The sequence below is a fragment of the Protopterus annectens genome, chromosome 1.part1 (assembly GCF_019279795.1).
Source record: "Protopterus annectens isolate FY-2018-M chromosome 1.part1, PAN1.0, whole genome shotgun sequence".
Classification (NCBI taxonomy): domain Eukaryota; kingdom Metazoa; phylum Chordata; order Ceratodontiformes; family Protopteridae; genus Protopterus; species Protopterus annectens.
In genome coordinates, this window is record NC_056726.1 from 580,271,160 (window position 1) to 580,290,834 (window position 19,675).

Here is a 19,675-nt window from a genome sequence, read left to right on the forward strand (position 1 = left end):
CTGGTGAGTAGGTTGTTCCTGTACCCCTTATGAAGGGTGCCTAATGACTATCTTCTTTATCTTTCCTTCTTTTCCTTACAACCTGGTAGAGTTTCTTTGTGCCATTTACCAAATCACTTTCCACAGGCTGGTTGTGTGTCTTTGACGCCTTGTCTTTGTGATTGCAACTGTTCTCTTATCCTCTTTGTTAACCAACCAGTATTCCTTTTTAGCCTGATCCATCTTTTCTGTCTCCCACTTTTTCTTATAATCTTTCTTTCTTTCTTTTGATGATATCCTGGACTTCTACATTCCACTGCCAGCTTTCCTTATGTACCTTATATCCACACCTGGCTCAGCCACGTATCTGTTATATAGCTCTCACACATGCCATTTTGAGGTTCTGCCATTTTTCTTCAACTCCACCCATTTCCTCTTCTTGCTGAGGTGCTACAGCCCTAAATATTTCCTTGAACTCTTGTGCTTTCTTCCACTTATCCCACATATCCCACATATGGGAACAGAGAGAGCAAGATATGAGGATTGCTTGGGTCCACATAGGTAGGGCAAAAGAGATAAAGAAGGAGAGGCCATTCTAGACCTCTCTCTCTCTGGAAAATGACTTGATGGTGGCCAACACATAGTTCTGTTAGAGAGACAGTCACATGCAGAAGTGGACAACATTCAACTTAGGTAGAGTTCTTCCTAGTAAGGAAAGGGTATTGGGATATAATCAGTAATAGCAAAGTCATCCATCATCCTCAGTGAATCAGTCAGCTCACATTGGATTGGAATCAGCAATTGCAAAGTCATCCCCTGTAAAACAGTCAACCCACAGCATAATCCACTGGTTGCCAAAATCAGCCACAAGCAGTGGTCAGGGAAGGCTGTAAGGTCAACAGAGACAAAGCCTCTCAAGAAGAACTGTTTAAAAAATAGTACAGGCAGAAGACAGATCACACAGAGAAAATCTGAAATGTTCTACTATACCAGAGGAACTAGAATGAATAGATTCCATTACTTTTATGAAAGTACAAATATGCAGCTGGGTTGGTATTCCACAGCTGGATTTGTTAATTGAAGGTTCATACTGTGTTTATGCTTCAAATTGTCTGGCGGTTGGCTTAGAAGATAAGCAGCTGTTAACAAGTCATTTCCTGTGGTCCAGTGGTGCTGGTTTGATTTCCTCAGCTCCCATGACCTAACTGTGTGACTTTTAGCAAGTAACTTAACCAAACACTGCTCTCAGGATGAGTCTGAAAAGCGTCCATGAATATCAGTGCTGTACCTCAGAAATCAAATACAAATAAAATAAATTTCTTCCTGTACTAAGCCAAGAACTATATTACTAAAAATTCAGTCATACCATCAGAAAGAGCTCCTGACAAAACTGGCAGGAGAGAAAAGTATTGAAAACTGGGGACACTAGAGTGTTTTTTGAAAATGATTATTCAGTTTACATCAAGTAAATGAAAAGCAAGCTTATCACTGCAGTCAGGATATTGAGACGCAGGTGTGTGATTCCATTTGCTATATCCAGCTCTCTTTAGAATTTATTCCTAGAAGATCAAATACATTTTTCGATGCACAACAGTTTAAGCAGGACATAGAAAGGTTTACCCAACAAAAAGTGAGCCAACAAGCTGAAGAGAGCTTCTTATTCCTCATGAAGATTAGTTGTCAGGGTTCTCTCTCTATAGTCTTGTCTTCTAACTCTCCTGTTTTTTTAAATTGTTCTTAGTGAGAAGCTTCATGCTCAACCAACATTGTTTTGTTTCAGTCTTCGATTTTTGCGATTTTATCAGTTCATCAGAATAGCTAGCTAAAGCTTCTACTATTTTACAGCTTTTTGTTATTTCACTTTATATAAATTCTTCAGTGTTTCACTTACTTTAAACACTCTGTGTGTATTTGATTTTTTCCCCTCTAAATTACTAGAAACCATGTCCTGTACCAGACTAAAAACCTGAACTGCTATTTTCTGAGGAGCTGCAAGATCCCTCCCACCTAGAGTTTTTTCTTTATCTTTTCTGGTTCATTTACTTTTAGTCTCTCCAAAGTTCTTCTTTGCTGGCATACAAACTGTGACACCCCTGCACTGGCCCATTAATCAAGGACCCTCAATCCTCACCACTAGCAATAGTGAGTGATGTCCACATTGATGACAAGTATATATACACAGTACAGTACAATTTCCCTTAAGAGCACACAGAGATCACAGTCAGCCTAGAGCTGGTTTCTGCCTCTTTCTCCAGATCCCCAGTAGGACTCCCCACTGGCACAGCTATAGGGTTAAGATCTCAGCCGAGTGCTCAAGCCAAAACCTCCAGCACCCTCTCTGTCCAACCAGTGATTCGTGTCTCTACCCAAATAGCTGACACACACTTTGAGATCTGATTTATATACAAGCACACAGACACTCCTGGAGAAGGCTGGTACAGGTTTACTAGCTATGCCCCCTTCTGCCCAGATTATACGGTAGTTATCACTGCCACCAACCACCCTTACTTACCAGCTACTATAAGGCCCTTACAAAGGGTTACCAGGTCTACTGTGTAATGTTAATATTATCCAAATGGTAAGTGTGACTAACAGCAAAGCTATTGGAGTGGCCTATACAGTGTCACCAATACATATGCAAGTACTCTGAGAGCTTAAATATCTCTAAACAAACCAGCCACAATTAAAAGGTTTAAATATATTTGATAATAAATAATAAAAGCACAATACAATACTCAGTAATGCAGCACAGTGACAACAGAGTAGAGGATCACAGGAAATTTTAAAACAACATTGCAAGACAGTCTCACATAAATACAGTAAACATATAAACTAATTTAACTATATCCTTATCTTTCTCTAAGAGATATGACTATATTCTAGTACTTACTATTAGCAAGGCAGAAGTGCCGATGAGAGGATGTTTCTAGGTCCAAAGACAAACACAAAATGCACAGACCTTCTCTGAGAGATAGTTCTTAAATTAATAACAACACATTACTGCTGGGTCAGCGGGATGACATCACTATTTGTCACTTGCCTTCAATTCCCAGGCTTACAGATACCAACAGAATTTAACATTTCTCTGTGAAAAATAATTCTCTCACAGATGTTTGCCTAGAACTGGAAGTCATAAAACAGTTAAAACACTTTTACATTTGAAAACTACAATTATTTCTGTTTCCAGACAATAGAAAGAACTAATAGCTGTAAACATCCTGTCTTCTTGCTGAGATAAACACATTCATAAAACTCTTTCCTTTTCTTGAGGGTTTGCAAGTTAACTCTGTATGTTCCAGCCTCTACCATCAAAACATACATTTGCATAGGCATATAGTTTATATACATTTCTATTCTTTTCCAGTAGGGTACACTGTGGTTACATTCTTGAAGATCAGCACATAACATACAGTTCAACACACACTTCTGCACCAGTATTTAAAAGCCATATAACATATAGTTTTCTTACATTTGTAAGACAAGCATATGAATCATTTTAATATTCACAAATGACAGCATTATTTACAAAATTACAGCCTGCTGGGCTGGCAGCCTCACACAAGCAATGCAAGTACTAGCCAGTAATGGAATTTTATCCATTTTTTAAATTTTACAATTTTTTGTTAAGTTTTAGTTTCCATACCGGGAGAACTCAGTGTGTTGATGACAGTATCAATATTTTGGAAGAAAGCTCTGGTGTCTATATTACACAGATAGAGTAAAGATCCTTCAGAGCTAGCTTCATATGGATTAATTTCCATTTTATACCATGATTATAAAAGGTTTATGTCTATATTAGCTAACAGAATTGCAAAAGTGTTGCTAAAACTTATAAATATTGATCAACGTGGTTTTGTGGAAGGTTGACAAACATATGACAACATTAATAGAACTGTGATGATTCAGAGGGAAGGAGAGAGTGTAAGTGTAAGAAGAGGCCATGATTGTTGGTGAGACCTGATGCTGATAAGGAATTTGATAGACTCAGTTAAGATTTTATGAGTAGGGCAATAGAAGCATTTGCTTTTCCTAATAGAATATTAGAGTTTTTTTATGGAAATATGTGAAGGGTCAGAGGTAAGAAATAAGTTATGAGGGTTCTTCAACAAAACAGCTGTTTGAACAGGATAACCAGGCCATGGTGTGTGTCATATTTCCCCTTTGTTGTTTTCTTTATATTGAGTACCACTGGCAAAGAAAAAGGACACACAAATTCAAGGATATGGCAAGAATAGTAATCAAGAAGAGTTAGTTTTATTTGCATCTAATATTATTTAATATTTACTAAATCCAGAAAAACAAATGAAGATAAAACAAAAGCTATAACTGTAAATTATATACTCGTGATTAAATTGGTTCAGTAATACCCATATTTGTGGGGATGTGATAAGATGAAGTATTTGAACGTATGGATTAAAAATGATTCCATTAAGCAGCTAAGGATAGGTGGGAAGAGACTAAGCAAAAGATAATACCAAGTTGGAAGCTCTTGATTATGGATATGGCTAGTAAGTTACAAGCAGTGAAAACATTTGTCATCCCTTTAAGTTTATATGCAGGTCAGGCAATTGCTTGTGGTCTGATGGGAAAGACAGAGGTAATTAGGAACATGTTTTATGAAAAATGTAATGAGTTAGTAGATTTTAAATAAAATCGCTGTAGATTACATAATCAGAAATGTTGGGGGAACAAATGATTGTAACTAAAGAAATGATTGCTTTGAGCTAGGAGTACCTAAACATAGTAAAGCCTTGCTAAGTTTAATGCCATCAGCTGCCAAAAAAGCAATTACTAGAAAATAGAAATCAAAATCTAAACCCACCATATGTGAAGTATTCCATGTTGTAAAGGAGGTAAAAGAATTGTAGGTGGAATCATTAGAAAAGGGAATAAGCAAATTACTTAGAAATAAATAGAATTTGTGTAAACAATGCAAGCAGAATAATATAGAGGAAGATGAGTGAAATTAGAGGAAAGGCAGGACTTGATCAATTTAAGTAACGTTGGAGTGAAGTACAATGGTAAAAACTATATATATGTGTCCCCTTCAGAAGGTCAAACTTTTAAAAGCTTGACTTTCATATGGCCAAGACGATATAATCAAACTTTTAAAAGTTTGAATGGTCTGAATGGGGATCTCCATGGATCGCGGAATGGGAAGATTTCCCTTTACCACAATGTAGTGCAGTCTCAGAGTTGGTACATTTAAATAGTGGGGGGTTCGAGGGGAGCACGGGGGCTTGCCCCTCTGCTAGCACTGTCTAGTTTTTTTTTTTGACATTTTCAAACATTGAAATGTGCGATCATATGGTCTCGACCATATGAAAGTCGAACATTTGGATGTTCGATTATGTGAAGTAGACCCATATATATATATATATATATATATATATATATATATATATATATATATATATGGGTCTACTTTTCCTTATTGAAATTTCACAATCTCAAAAAAGAAAAGTAAAGCCCCACTTCCGCGAAAGTGTACTACATCTCAAGTGCACTTTTGTGAAAGCCGATTCACCGAACTGGGAAAAAAAAAACTACTGTAAACACACAACCACCCACCCCACTTAAATATACTAACTCCGAGATTGCACTACAGTGGGGAAAAGGATATATTTCCTTATCCCCATTGTAACGTGCTTCGGCAAATCGTCTTTCGTGAAAATGCACTTCTGATGTAGTGCACTTTCGCTTAAGTGTTTGACCTTCTGTTTCTCAAGTAATGTGTTTTTGACAAACAGAAGGAGACCCATATATATATATATATATATATATATATATATATATATATATATATATATAGTATATATCCGCGGTGGTGGCGCTGCGGTAGTGTTGTTGCCTCACAGTAAGACGCTGACCGGTTTGACTCTCAGCTAGAGCGTCTTCTGCGTGGAGACATGCGTGAATGGGCATACCTTTGTTGAAGGTTGTGCGTTAGGGCTGGCAACTCAGCACGTAAAAATCAAATGCCAATCATTAGTGGATCGGAGTTCCTATGTGGCGACCCCTAATTGGGAAACGCCGAAAGACACAACAACAATATATATAGCATATATATATATATATATATATATATATATATATATATATATATATATATATATGTATAAAATCCATGAAGTTAAAGAAAATCCTTAAAATGTTTTTTTCCTTTTGTATTTGCTCCCATGTCATTGCTCAATGTGTAAAGTATTTGTTTATAAAAACAGTTGTATAGAATATTACATATATATAGTTTCTGAAAACACTAAAAAAACTAAGCAAGTGAGAGACAGGAGAAAAGAGATCCTACTCATAGGGATTTCTATAAGTGAAGATATAGAAAATAGGCAACGGGTGGCTCGAAGTAACTAAAGAAATCTAGCTAAGAAACCAAAATATCAGGAGCAGATAAGCCAGGTAGGAAAAGTAATACAGTGGTTTGAAGCTAAACAAATATTTTAGTTATGCATTTGGTATTATCTTCTTATCAAGAATTGACAGCATAGTGTAGGAAAACCAAAATTAGCTAATAAATAGCAAATATACCAAAAAATAGTGGACTGTTGTATAAATCAAAAAAATTAACAGTTATATTATTAAGACACTTTACCACACTTCACTGAGTTTGTTCATCCTCACAGTATCAGGAATTCTTCAGAATAAAAAAAAAACTTAGCAAAAATCTCCACTTAAAATAAACACTTTGTGGTGATGTAATAAAAACATAGACCTTAAAAAGCAATATTCAACTAAAATGCTGTAGTCTATCTGCTCTGTATCTCAAAACACTTGATATAGGGATGGTACCACTTAATCCTAGGTTGATATTCACATATAATTGCAGTTGCTATAACAGTTCTCTGTATTCCAGTCTAGTTTCCCAAGTTGCCATAACAGTTATCTGTATTCCCATCTAGTTTATAAGTTCTCACTCCTTTGAAATACAAATTTCCCAGCACAAAAATTGGAACTGTTTAAAATCAACATATAGCCTAGAATGTCTTCAGAAAGCCTTACCCCCACTGTAGCGGGATCACTGTTCTTAATACTCACTGTTCTTAATACTCACTGTTCTTAATACTCACTGTTCTTAATACTCACTGTTCTTAATACTGTGTCTTCATAAATCCTTCTTTGTAATCTCCTTGAAAAGAGCTTTGATGATATTCCCATTGAGCCAAAATGCAGGAACTCTAAACAGAAGAAAGAGGGTTCTAGGTACTGGGTTTATGAAGAGCAAGAACAAGAAAAAATAAGGTAGTGATAGCTCTTGATCCTAATGAGTGCAGGAATTAACTTGTTTCATAGGAGAAGAGTTAGGCATTGAGATTCCCGAGCCTTTATTGGTAGGGGAGGAGGCAGTGTCTTCCACCTCATGACAGGCTGACCTTGAAACAAATTCCTCAGCTGGCTGATCTTGGGGTAAGCTGGATAAACTTTAAAAAGGCACGATGGAAAGATGACGCTTTTGAGAGGGGCAAGGAAAACATGGGTAGAGCTATAGGGAAAGAAGCTAAACAAAATGTTCCCACGTCTTACCTATATTTCAAGTTAAAAAATGATTTGCTGCGCAGAGTGAACAATGACAGAGGGGAGATAGTATGTTTCCTATTAGTGTCCAAACATTTTACAAACATAGTGATGAGGTTAGCATACAGTCATATAATTAGGAGGACACCTAAGAATGGGCAAGTCTAAAGCATAGATCCTAGCAAGGTTCTGCTGGCTAGGAATAATGAAAGCAATTGGATACCCTGAATGCCAGAAGATAGCACTTCACCAAGGCTTTAAAATTTTTTTTAGTCAAATGTCTGTTATAGAGGTGCAGGTCAACTATATTGCTACAGATATTGTTGGGCCTTTTGTAAAATCCAGCAATGGGTTTCAGTACATTTTGTTTATTCTAGACAATGTAACTAATTATCCAGTGCCTATTCCCCTACATCAAGCTAATACAAAAGTTACAGTTATGGACTTAGTTTTAGTTTATTGTTTTATAGGTTAGTACTAGGCTATCTTCCCTAGAGATCCATTTTAAACTTAGACAAATTTCCCACCCCAAAGTAAAAATAAAACCCTGTACTTTGTGTCTATAAGGTAAACACCTTAACCATTATGCCAAGCCTCCATATAGGTAAATGTTACGTTAGCTGCCTTGAAGGACAGTTTTAAGCCTAGACATACCCCTGGATTTACTAAACTTCCGTGCAGGACTAGTTTAGTCCTGCATGGAAGCACCCGTTTAGGAGCAGGACAGCAGCACACCATGCATAGTAATGAAGGCACGCTGGCTGAGCTCCTAGGCTTACACAGAGCGTGTAAGAGTGCAGGGGGCGTGTCTGAGAGCAGAGCTCTCAGAATAAACATGCCCCTGCAATGTCAAACAGCAGAAGCTGTTAAGAAATGAGCGAGACCACTCACAGGTGTCCTCATATCCCCAACAACAGACGCCCACATGCACAACAGCAACAGGACATATAAATTAAAAGAAAAAACTCATCTATATGTGGTAAAACACCAACTAAAGCTAACCGTAGGTGCGCGGGTATGGCCATCGCTTAGCTATGGGTAATGTAGCTGAACTAGCAAAAAGAGGATAAAAAGCGGGATATGTGCAAAGGAAGCAGTACAGCAACATTGTAGTGGGTAGAGCTTTTGCCTCACGAGCAGTCAATCCCGATTCGAGTCCTACTGCAGTACATTCCATTTCCATGTCAAATCACTGTTATGATCAATATATTTAGTTGTATAACCTAATAAATAAAATATATGTGTGAACTGGAGTAGTAAGCAGTGTAATGAATGATAACCCCATACACTTGCCAAATCCACCACCTCCCAAAAGCGCTTTCATTAATATATGTTAAAAAAAAAAAAGAAATCTATGTTTATGCAACCCCCCCTACTTTAATATTCTCACTCCGAGACTGCACTACAGTGAGGAAAAGGGAATGTTCCCTTATCCACACCATAGTGCGGTCTCGCAAACAGGCATACTTACGCGAAAGTGCTTCTTTGGTGAAAAGCACTTTCGCGTAAGTATGCCAAACCAAAATTAGAATTGGTGATTTTGTCTTCTGGGATCTGTATGGATCCCATATATATATATATTTATATATATATATATATATATATATATATATATATATATATGTGTGTGTGTGTGTGTGTGTGTGTGTGTGTGTGTGTGTGTGTATATATGTATATATATATATATATATATATATATATATATATATACACACAGATATATATATATATATATATATATATGGGTCTACTTCTAATGACCGATGCCGACACAGAAATCACCGACCAGAAAACCGCCAACACCCAAACCCGACAACGTGAAACACCGAACACCATAACACCGACACACTACACGTAAACAACACAGTACACTACAACACATATCCACTAGCCCTAACCCAAACCCTAACCCTAAGGTCCGACACTACGCACTCTCCCTACCTGCACCCTAACCCTAACTCACTTACACACCTCAACCCCAAGCTCCGACACTAGCACACTCTCCCTACCTGCACCCTAACCCTAACTCACTTACACCCCAAACCCCAAGCTCCGACACTACCGACACTCTCCCTACCTGCACCCTAACCCTAACTCACTTACACACAACCCCAAGCTGCGCCACTACCGGACACTCACCTATCACACACCCTATCCCTACATCCCTGAGTATTGCACACTTACCTGTCCGCTCCCTACTCCTAAATCCCTCACCATCGCATACTTACCAGGTCGCGCTTACACATTCCCCTTGTCGGTCTTCCGTCTGTCGGGATTCGAGCGTGTCAGTCAACTGCGTTGTCGGTCGTTTCGTGTCGGTGATTTCACTGTCGGCGAATCGGCGTTTCGGTCATTAGAAGTAGACCCATATATATATATATATGATATGAAATAGCACATAAGAATGACATATATGACCACAGGCACTGCCAATGGGGATAAGGGGCCTCGATCAACATACGTGTTACACGTACCAATATCTCCCCCCCACAGCCAAACAGGTGAAACATACAACCAAACACACAAGCAAAGTAAACAAACCACTGCTTCCCAAACCACAGGCAGGATACTACCAGTGGGAGAAACATTGTGGGCCCAGTAAGTCTAATCTAGAAACAAAAACAGGAACATCCCTTGCGGGGCAACCCAAAAATTCTAGGATTTTCAGATTTCTGCCATTACACAGATGCATCAAGGCAGGGCGCATATGTACCCAGACTACAAGGTTGGGAAAGATTGATGATCCATGGGTTGAGACAACATACATGATGGATCACAAGAAGTGGAGAGTGGCCAGTGTGTAGTGGTGTGGTTAGACCCGACCTGCACCAGAGAAAGGATGAGCGCTGCGGTGGAGGAGCGGGGGGGTACTACGGGTATGAAATTATGGGTCGAGGCATGCAGGTGTTGGATGGAGTGGTTCTAATCGGACCACCTCATGGATGTAAGCAATAATGTGAATTGGGCAAAGCAGTCGCCTAACGAGCAGCCATTCCCGGTACAAGTCCCACTACAGCACAGTCTATTTTAGATTGCAAAGCGGTAAGCAATGCCTACACTGGTTAAGCATATCTGAAGCTAACACCCTGTAAGCAGATGTAATGGCAGGTTAGCAGTGCTTACCTCCACTCAAACACGCTAACAACTGACTAAACATGCCTTAACCAGTCTGTATCCAATGGCCCATGTTCTGCCCAGCAACAAAATAAACGGTCTCTCCTAGGCTCGAACAAAGAACCCCACACACCATAGGCAAAGTGATTTACCACTAAACCATGTCAGATATACATAACCCTGATATATTCAAAACATATTATTTATTTATTCTAGTTTGATTACCGGGGAGGTCCACTGGGCTTAAGAGCCCGTTTTCAGTGGAGGCCCGGGAAGAAAAGCTCCACATAGCAAAGTTAATTACATGAAAATATCAAAGAGTTAGAGTACAAACAATGGGTTCCTTTAACAAGAAAAAGTCAAAGACAAGTACAGTTATTGTTCAGAAAAATATACAAACAAGCTTTTAGTATAAAGGCTAGATATTATTATCTAGTTACAAAATGAATCAGTGGATTGAGAGTAAGGTAGGAAGAAAAGGTTAGCCTGGAGTAAAGGGGGAGGAGGGCATGAGAGGTATGGGTGGAAAAGTGCAGTTGCATTTCCTGTTCAGGTAGAGGTAGGAATGAAGTTGAGTTTTGAAGATAAGATGGTTGTTACAGGTCCTTAGAGAGGAGGGTAGAGCATTCCATTTTTTTGCTAGGGTAAAGGATAGGAGAAGCTGACCAGCTGGCTTGGGTTTTGAACGGTAATCAGGTTTTGGTGAAAGGATCTCAGAGGGGTATAAGGTTGTAGAATGTTAGATAGAGCAGGGCAGTTAGTGGGTTGGAATAGTAATTTGTGGGCTGTGGTAATTTGGAGAAAGTCAAGTAGGTTAGGGAGTTCAAGCCAGTTTAGAGAATGAAGGGCGGTGCAGTGATGAGAGGAGGATTTGGCATTGGTAGCAAATCTGGAAATTTTGTTATAACAAACTTCAAGTTTGGAGGTGAGTGTGGAAGATAAATTAGTGAGCAGAGGAGCGCCATACATAAGAGATGGAAGGAGGTAGATAGAGGCAAGAGTTAGTCTGGTGGAAGGAGAGAGGAAGTGGTTGTTTCTGTAAAGTAGGCCTAGTTTTATGTGTGTTTTCTTTATGTTTACCTGGATATGAGTGTTAAATTTTAGTTGATTGTCAATTGTGACACCAAGAAGTTTGGCAGAGGGTACAATCTCGATGGAGGAGTTATTGAGACTGGTTATATGCAGGGAGTTATTGTCAAGAGGGGTGGATTTTGAGGGGGAGAATAGAAGGATTTTTGTTTTATTGGCATTTAGTGAGAGGTGATTTTGGAGCATCCAGTTTTCAGTGGTTGAGAAGGCTTTTTGTGTCAGAGATTGGAGCTCTGTTAGGTTGGTAGCGCAGCAGATCAAAGTGGAGTCATCAGCGTATTGCACAATTTTGGTGTTAGGAATGGCTTTGTGGAAGTCATTAATGAAGATATTAAATAGCAATGGGCCAAGTATGGAACCTTGGGGTACTCTGGTAGGGGTAGGAAGGAAAGAGGAGGTGGCTTGGCCCCATTTCACGGTTTGGGACCTGTTTGAAAGGTAGCTAGAGAACCATGAGAGAGTTGTTTGAGAGTGGTTGAGATTGTAGAGATGGCTTAGAAGGTGGGTATGAGAGATGGTATCAAAGGCTTTGGATAAGTCAAGCAGAACAGAAGATACCATATTACCAGAGTCACGGGCGGAGTTTACAGAATGTAAGAAGGAGAGAAGGGCGGTGTTAGTACTGTGCCCTGGGCGGAAGCTGTGTTGGGTAGGAGAGAGTAGCTGGTGTTTGGTAAGGAATGGCAAGAGCTGCAGGTGGATACAATTTTCAAGAATTTTGGAGATGGGGGAGAGGATGGCTATGGGGCAGAAATTGGAGACATTACAATTTTTGCCACCCTTATGAAGTGGAAGAATAAATGCAGAACGCCAAAGTTTGGGAACATAGGATTCACTTAGTGATCTAGTGATCAGGATGCTGATAGGCAGAGCAGTAGCATCGGAGGCTATTTTTAGGAAGGAGGATGGAATGCTGTCAGGGGCGTTGGAGCAAGGCTTAAGTTTATAAAGAAGTTTTTTTATTAGATTGATGGAGATGGGTTTAAGTTCAAAAATAGGGTGTAGAAATGAGGGAGGGGGAGATTGAGCGGGGGGAGGGTTAATGTTGGTAAAGGTCTTAGTTAGCTCAGCGATAGAAGATGTAAAGAAGGTATTGAATAGCGAGGCAATTTCGGGGTCAGATTTGCTGGTGTCTGGACAGGGGTTGTTTTTTGTACCTGGGCTGAGGAGAGAATTAATAGAGTTCCAGAATTGTTTGGGATTTTTAGCATGATTTTCTTGTAGTTTGATGTAGTAAGATTTTTTATCTCTAATGACTTGTTTTTTGGCTAGGTTTCTGAATTGTTTATATTTAAGTAGTATTTCTGGCTGTTTATGGCGGAGGTAAGTTTTCCATGTTTTATCCCTTTGTAGCATTATCTTTTTTGTATCTTTGGTGAGCCATGTGGTGGTCTTAGTTTTGACTCTTTTAGTTCTGATTGGAGCAAGGGAGTAGAATTGAAGTAGTCAATGGCTTTGTCTAATGGTAGTATTTTAAGGGGTTCCAGTTAGTTAGTTTATGGGAGTTAGAGAAGGTGGTGGGGTTAAAGTTAGACAGGTTACGAGTATGAATGTATTAGTGAGAGTGTGATGAAGTGGGAGTAGCTCGAAGGGTGAAGGCAGGGAGGTGGTCTCCTAATGAGTCAGGAATGACACCGGATTTTATGACTTTGTTAGGATGAGATACTAGGATCCAGTCAAGTATGGAGGCTGGAGGGTTGGTTTTGTTAGGCCTGGTAATGGAGTTTGTAAGTTGAGTGAAGTTGAGTAGGTTGATTGCTATTGTGGGATTAGGGCTGATGATTTTTCCCCAGTCAATATTTACATCTCCCATGATGTAGGTTTCTTGTTTAATATTGGATGAGGTCCAGGATAGTATGTCTTCCAGGGTATTGGTGTTGTTACCAGGGGGAATATAGAGGGAAATAGTGCAAATACTTTTATGGGTATTTATTTTTAGTAGGCCAATCACAAGTTCAGCATTAGAGAAAGAGGGAATAGGGTTAGGGTAAGGAGAGATGGACAATTGGTTGGAGTAGATTAAAGCTACACCACCACCTCTGCTATTTGGGCGGTCAGATCGGAGAGAGTGAAATCCGGGGGGAAGGAATTCGGAGTCACTTATATGAGGTTTTAGCCAGGTTTCAGAGATAGCTACTATGTCTGGTAGGTTATGGTTGAGCCAGGCATGGAAGAGGGTTAATTTTTTTCTTAACCTTTGGGCGTTGATGGTGAAGAGTTTAAGGTTTTTACTTGAGGGTTTGGTGCTGGTGAGGTTTGTTGGGGAGAGGTTTGGTCTGGGATTAGGGTGGATGTCTCCGGCTAGTCAAAGGTAAGTGGGAAGGTGAATATGTTTGTTAGGTTTGTATTTGTTTAGAGAAGGCTGATAGAGATTTGGTTTGGGTTTGAAGTAAATAGAAGAGTTTGGAAATACTTTTACATTTAGGAGAAGGATAGGGTGGAGGGGAATTAAAGAGGATGAGATATTATGAAAGTGAGATGTAGGGATGTTGTGAGTGGGAGATGGGGGAAGGATTAAATAGAGATCAGTGAAGGAGGTGGTATGGTAAAGAGTAAGTAGAAATAAGGGCAAGGATATAGAGATAAGGAATGAAAAGGGAAAGGTGGACATGGTAGTGGAGTTAGATGTGATAGAGAAGGATGAAGAGATATTAGGTGGGTGGGGGGAGTGGTAGTGAGTCAGGTGGGTTGGAGGAAGGGGTGGGGTCAGGTGGGTAATAGGAAGGGGGGAAGGTGGTTAGGGATTGGTTGTGGGATAGGGAGGGATTAGTGGGGAGAGCAATAAATGTAGGAGTACTGGGGGTGGGTGGGAAAGGAGCAGAAAAACAATCAGAGACCGGAGGAGGATAGCTACAGCTTGGGTGCAGGTATTCTATTTACTAGCTGGGGTTTCTCATAGTTAAACTGTGAAATTATGTTTGGTAAGTTGCACGTTTTGGAGGAAGAGCATGAGAGTGTGGTGGAAGTATCACTGTTTCAATAGAGAAGGGCAAAGACACATTCTAGGCAGAGAAAATATATGGAGCAGAAAAGGTTTATATCTGGTCGTCTATATCTAGAGTAAGCTGCCACCTAGTGGAGAAAGGAGGGAGGTACACTTTGAAGAGGTTCATCTAAGAAGTAAGGTTTAAGGAAGAATAGATAGAGGTAGTGAGGGGACTAAAAGATTAGACTGTAAATCAAGGTTGGGGGGACAGTGCAATGGCCTGTGGTAGGCTACCTACAAGCGCACCGAGGTAGGATGCTGCTCAAGTTTAGATAGGCACTAGTATAATAACATATATGAGACTAATTACATGCACTGAGTTTCTTTAGTAATGGGGAGTCAAGATCCCAGTATTTGTAGTGTAGATCAGACAGATTGTCCACAGACGACTTCTCTTAAAAGGATGGGTTTCCTGTTTAGTAGTAACAAAAAGGGGGGAGAACACCCGAGGGAGGAGAGGGAAGCGAGAGCAGCAGCCCAGACACAGGTCCGATGCACATATCAACCAGCCCAGTCATTCAACAGTACAGAGAATGCATTCCAACATGTAAATGTATTTGTGTGAGTAATTATAGTAATATCTAAACAGATACAACATATCAATAGATGTAGATATGTACACACACACACACACACACATATATATATATATATATATATATATATATATATATATATCCATAGAAATATATACATATATATATATGGCCACACATCTGTAGATAGCAATGGTAGATTGACAAATACAAATATGTCCACATGCACCGTTAATGGGATTGGGACGCCCCAAAAATATACGTCATGTATGAATAGGCATACTCCCACCACCACAGCCAAACACATCCGCCCTGCAATACACTAAAGTGTTACAGATCACATAAGCAGGACCTGACATGACATGTGCACAACATGTAAACAGTACTACAACCCACCTGTATGATGTCAGGCTGGTATTAGTAACATATCATGCAGTACAGTGTAGCTCCCATAGGAAATGTAAAATATGGAAGCTATCAACATCCCCAGGGTACATATACACAGACACATATATGCAGATACAGATATACAGATATATATAGCTATATATATCTATATCTATATCTATATATATATATATATATATATATATATATATATAGCTATATCTATATATATATGTATACAGATATACATGTGACTACACAGACACGCGCAGAGATATGTACAGTAAGATACATATGTAGAAGGTGCACACAATATGGAACAGCCACTATGCCTACAGTTAACACCTTAACAACTGGACACTGTATGGGCCATCCATACAAATGACAATCGTTGCCTGCAACATATGCCCACAGAGAGGTCATAGGATAAAACACCACACACAGGTTTGCAGAAATGGATAACCTTTATTTGTGTACCATTAAAGTTTTATATGCCATGTATTATAGCTGTTCAGACACTGGCATCCATATAAACAAAGTAATGCAACTGTGAAACAGTTATACTAATACAGTAGTCTGAAAAGATTCACAGCTGTTGCTGTCCAGGCCAAGCCCTTCAAATTGTACAGTAGTAAAGACAGACTGGGCCACATGATATCAAACTATCAACTGTAAGTAATGCAGGTGTATAGTTCATCAGCCTCTGTCTACACTCTGTACAAAATCACTAGGTGGTAACAACGTCAGTTGACCAAATGGGATGTAACTGTTACATAACAAGGCATAACTGACACCATCACAAGCACACTGACAAACAGAACAGTCTGTATGGCAGGAGGCAGTAGGCCTGCATTAACCCAATTTATGTAAGTAGTGTAAATATAGGTGAAGTGTATGGTACTGTACATCCAGATACCTTAAGGCAGTGCACCCCTGATACCCCCACATTTTGTAACAGCCTAGGGTATTTATGGTGCACCCCCCTTGACTCAATAATACAGGGCCATATACCCCTTTTACATATACTGGCCTCTGGATTGCATAAGGGCACACATGTATTGTGTAGGTGAAGCCCACACATATATGTCCTCAGCCCCACCGCATGTGTGGGGGATACAACAGCAGTGGACTGATGGCAGCAATGGCAGTGTGATATACTCACAGCCCACTACAGAACAACCCCTGACAGCATGTCATATGTGCAAAGCTTGGTATGTAGGTGGAGGACAGAGGCTGGAACACAGGCCCATATGTGGAAAACTGTTGCCATATACTAAGCAAGTCACTGGTGTTACAGGATAGTCTGCAACATACCCTTAGTCAGGGAACTGAGGTTAGAAACAAATGGATGTAGCCATGTACTGATAGCACTCAACGCACACACTGCCAGTTAAATATCTGACACAGCACCTGTGTGGTGGACAGACAAAACATGATAGGCACACCTCTGGCCACCAAGAGGATAGGCCCACAGTTGAGAGCTATGCAGACAGACTGCATTCCAAGATAAACTAGTATGTACACACACACACCCTGTAACATCAGTAGTATACAAAGCATAACACAGCTCTACTTACACTCTGTCTGTAGCTCCTAAACCTCCTACAACTATGTGGCTGCCCTGAGTGTGCCAGTTCTCCTGTAAGAGGTATTGCTACCTGCTGTCTGTAACACTGATGCCCACACACAGGAAGGATGTCCATCACAAAGGAAAGGTAAAGGGACCATGCCCACATGATGTGCGGATTTATAGTAGGTGGTTGCCATGACAGTGGTAACTGGAAGTACTACACAACAAGCTGCATGCAGTTAGCAAGTGGAGGACACTGATTGGTGCAAAGGCCATCACCTGATCATGTGCATCACCTACTAATAATGCCAGGCTGTAATCTATTCAAAGCAGCTCAATCCATTTATTGGAGAGAGAGAGAGAGAGAGAGAGAGAAGAGGGAAAAAAATGACAAAGCTCTTCAAACAAAAAGCTGACATCACAGACATTTAGCCAGCTGTCATTCAACAAGACATCATTCCCACAACAGGTATATGAGTTATATATACATGTAATAGAATGTAGTACCTGGTCCATCATAATGGGATAGATATTTGGAATTATTTATATCTGCCATCAGGTGTTGTTGTGATGATGTTCAACTGAACAACTGCTATGGACAATAGTGTCTATCCCTGTGTGTAGTGGGCCATAGCTGTTAACTGTGCAGGTCAGAACTGACAGACAAGATGTAAGACATCGTAGTGTATGTTGTGTAAAGGGAAGTATGTATATTACATGGCCAATAGCTAGTGGTGGAAGTAATGCCATTATAATGGACATGTGGGAGCCATGGCTCACCACTGGCAGGATACTCAGATGAATATGTAATGTAGCATGCCGGAATGCCATAGGTGTGTAATAGGGTTACCTGCAATTGGCTCCTACATATACCCCCCCCTAATGTCAGGCCATGTCCATATGTGGCACCTGTCTCTATTGTAGTAAGGCAGAACAGTGCAGCTGTGCAGGAAGGTGTTGTGAGATTGTGGAGCTGATGTCTGAATGTACCCCACATATAGGTATGCATATGTGTACATATGTCACATATGTAATATTTAAAGATATATATGTATATCAGCATGTATGTCCAGAAATATACATATACCCATGTGTAGACATATATATGTGCACATATATATGAAGTCACATATATCTACACACATATAGATAAATACCAATATGCAAATGTCAACATCTGTACAAATACACACACACACAAACAGATATGTATGGTAAGACATGTTCCCCTATATCACTACCACAGTGATGTGTGCTATGTGCAAGGTAGCAGCACACATAGCAATACAGACATATATCTACAACTGGCAGTGTGTGCACCATGAACAGGTATGTCACATGTTAGTCCCATCCTAGCACCACAATGCCCCCGCCTGTGAAATATGCAATGGGAATATGGGGAAGTATGGCAGACACACACGTAGAGGTGGTCAGGGTTGGTAGTTATAGAGGACAGTCTACAGGGGTGGTATGTGACACATGTGATGGGTAAACACTGTGGATGATGTGTGTGTGCCCTGTGATGTGGATGCCCCATGGTCCCCAATATGGCCACAGTGGGAACAAGGCTCCCACCAACTCCCACTCACAACAGCAGTCCATGCCCTGAAGGTGCCAAGTCTGGTGGCTGAGCAGGAGGAGCATGTTGGTCATGTGAATGTGTACTGGATGCCTCAGACGGTTGTAGCACATCCCTCATGTGTCTGTGGAGCCTGGTATGGAACAGACCCTAGACCTGAGCTCAGGGGACAGGGACATGTTGGTGTGTGCCTGAAAGGGGTGGGCCAACATCCCCTGGGTGATTCACCTGATGGTATGGCTGTGACAGTACATGAGGAAGCCCCAGGTTGGCACACACATGTGATGTGGCCAGGTATCCTGGTCAGATGGGTGTGGAGAGGTGGATCAGCTGGCCAATGTAACATATACATGTTATTGTGTCACTGTCATAGTACATATGCTGGTAGTAATAGTCTACACAATCCCGGTACATGTCCAGCAGCATGCATAGAACCCCCCTATAACACAGACTGTCAGATGTGGAGCAATCTCAGAGCAGCCATACCACTGGCATATATGTAACCATAGTGGCCCTGACAATGGAATGCAAGTGAATAGTCTGTAACAGGCCCACAATGTTAGGGTCCACACAGGGGACATGGCTACAATCACATAGCAGAAGGTGTGGTACACTAGACAATCTGTCCAAATGGTAGTTAAACTGTAGCCATACCTAATGAGTTGTGTGTATAGTCTGTTGAAGCTGATATGGGGGGAGGGTGACAGAGATGTGTATTATGAACTGTGGTAACCTTGCCATATGAGTCGCTCAGGCCTGTTCCCTTCCTCATGTTTCCCAGGTACGATGGCACACATCCGGCTCCCAGCATATTCTGCAGAGGAGAATGACATGATAATAAACCACCTGGTACTGCACTACCAGGTCCTGTTTGGCAGGACAGCACTGGAACAGCAGGACCGGACCTCCCT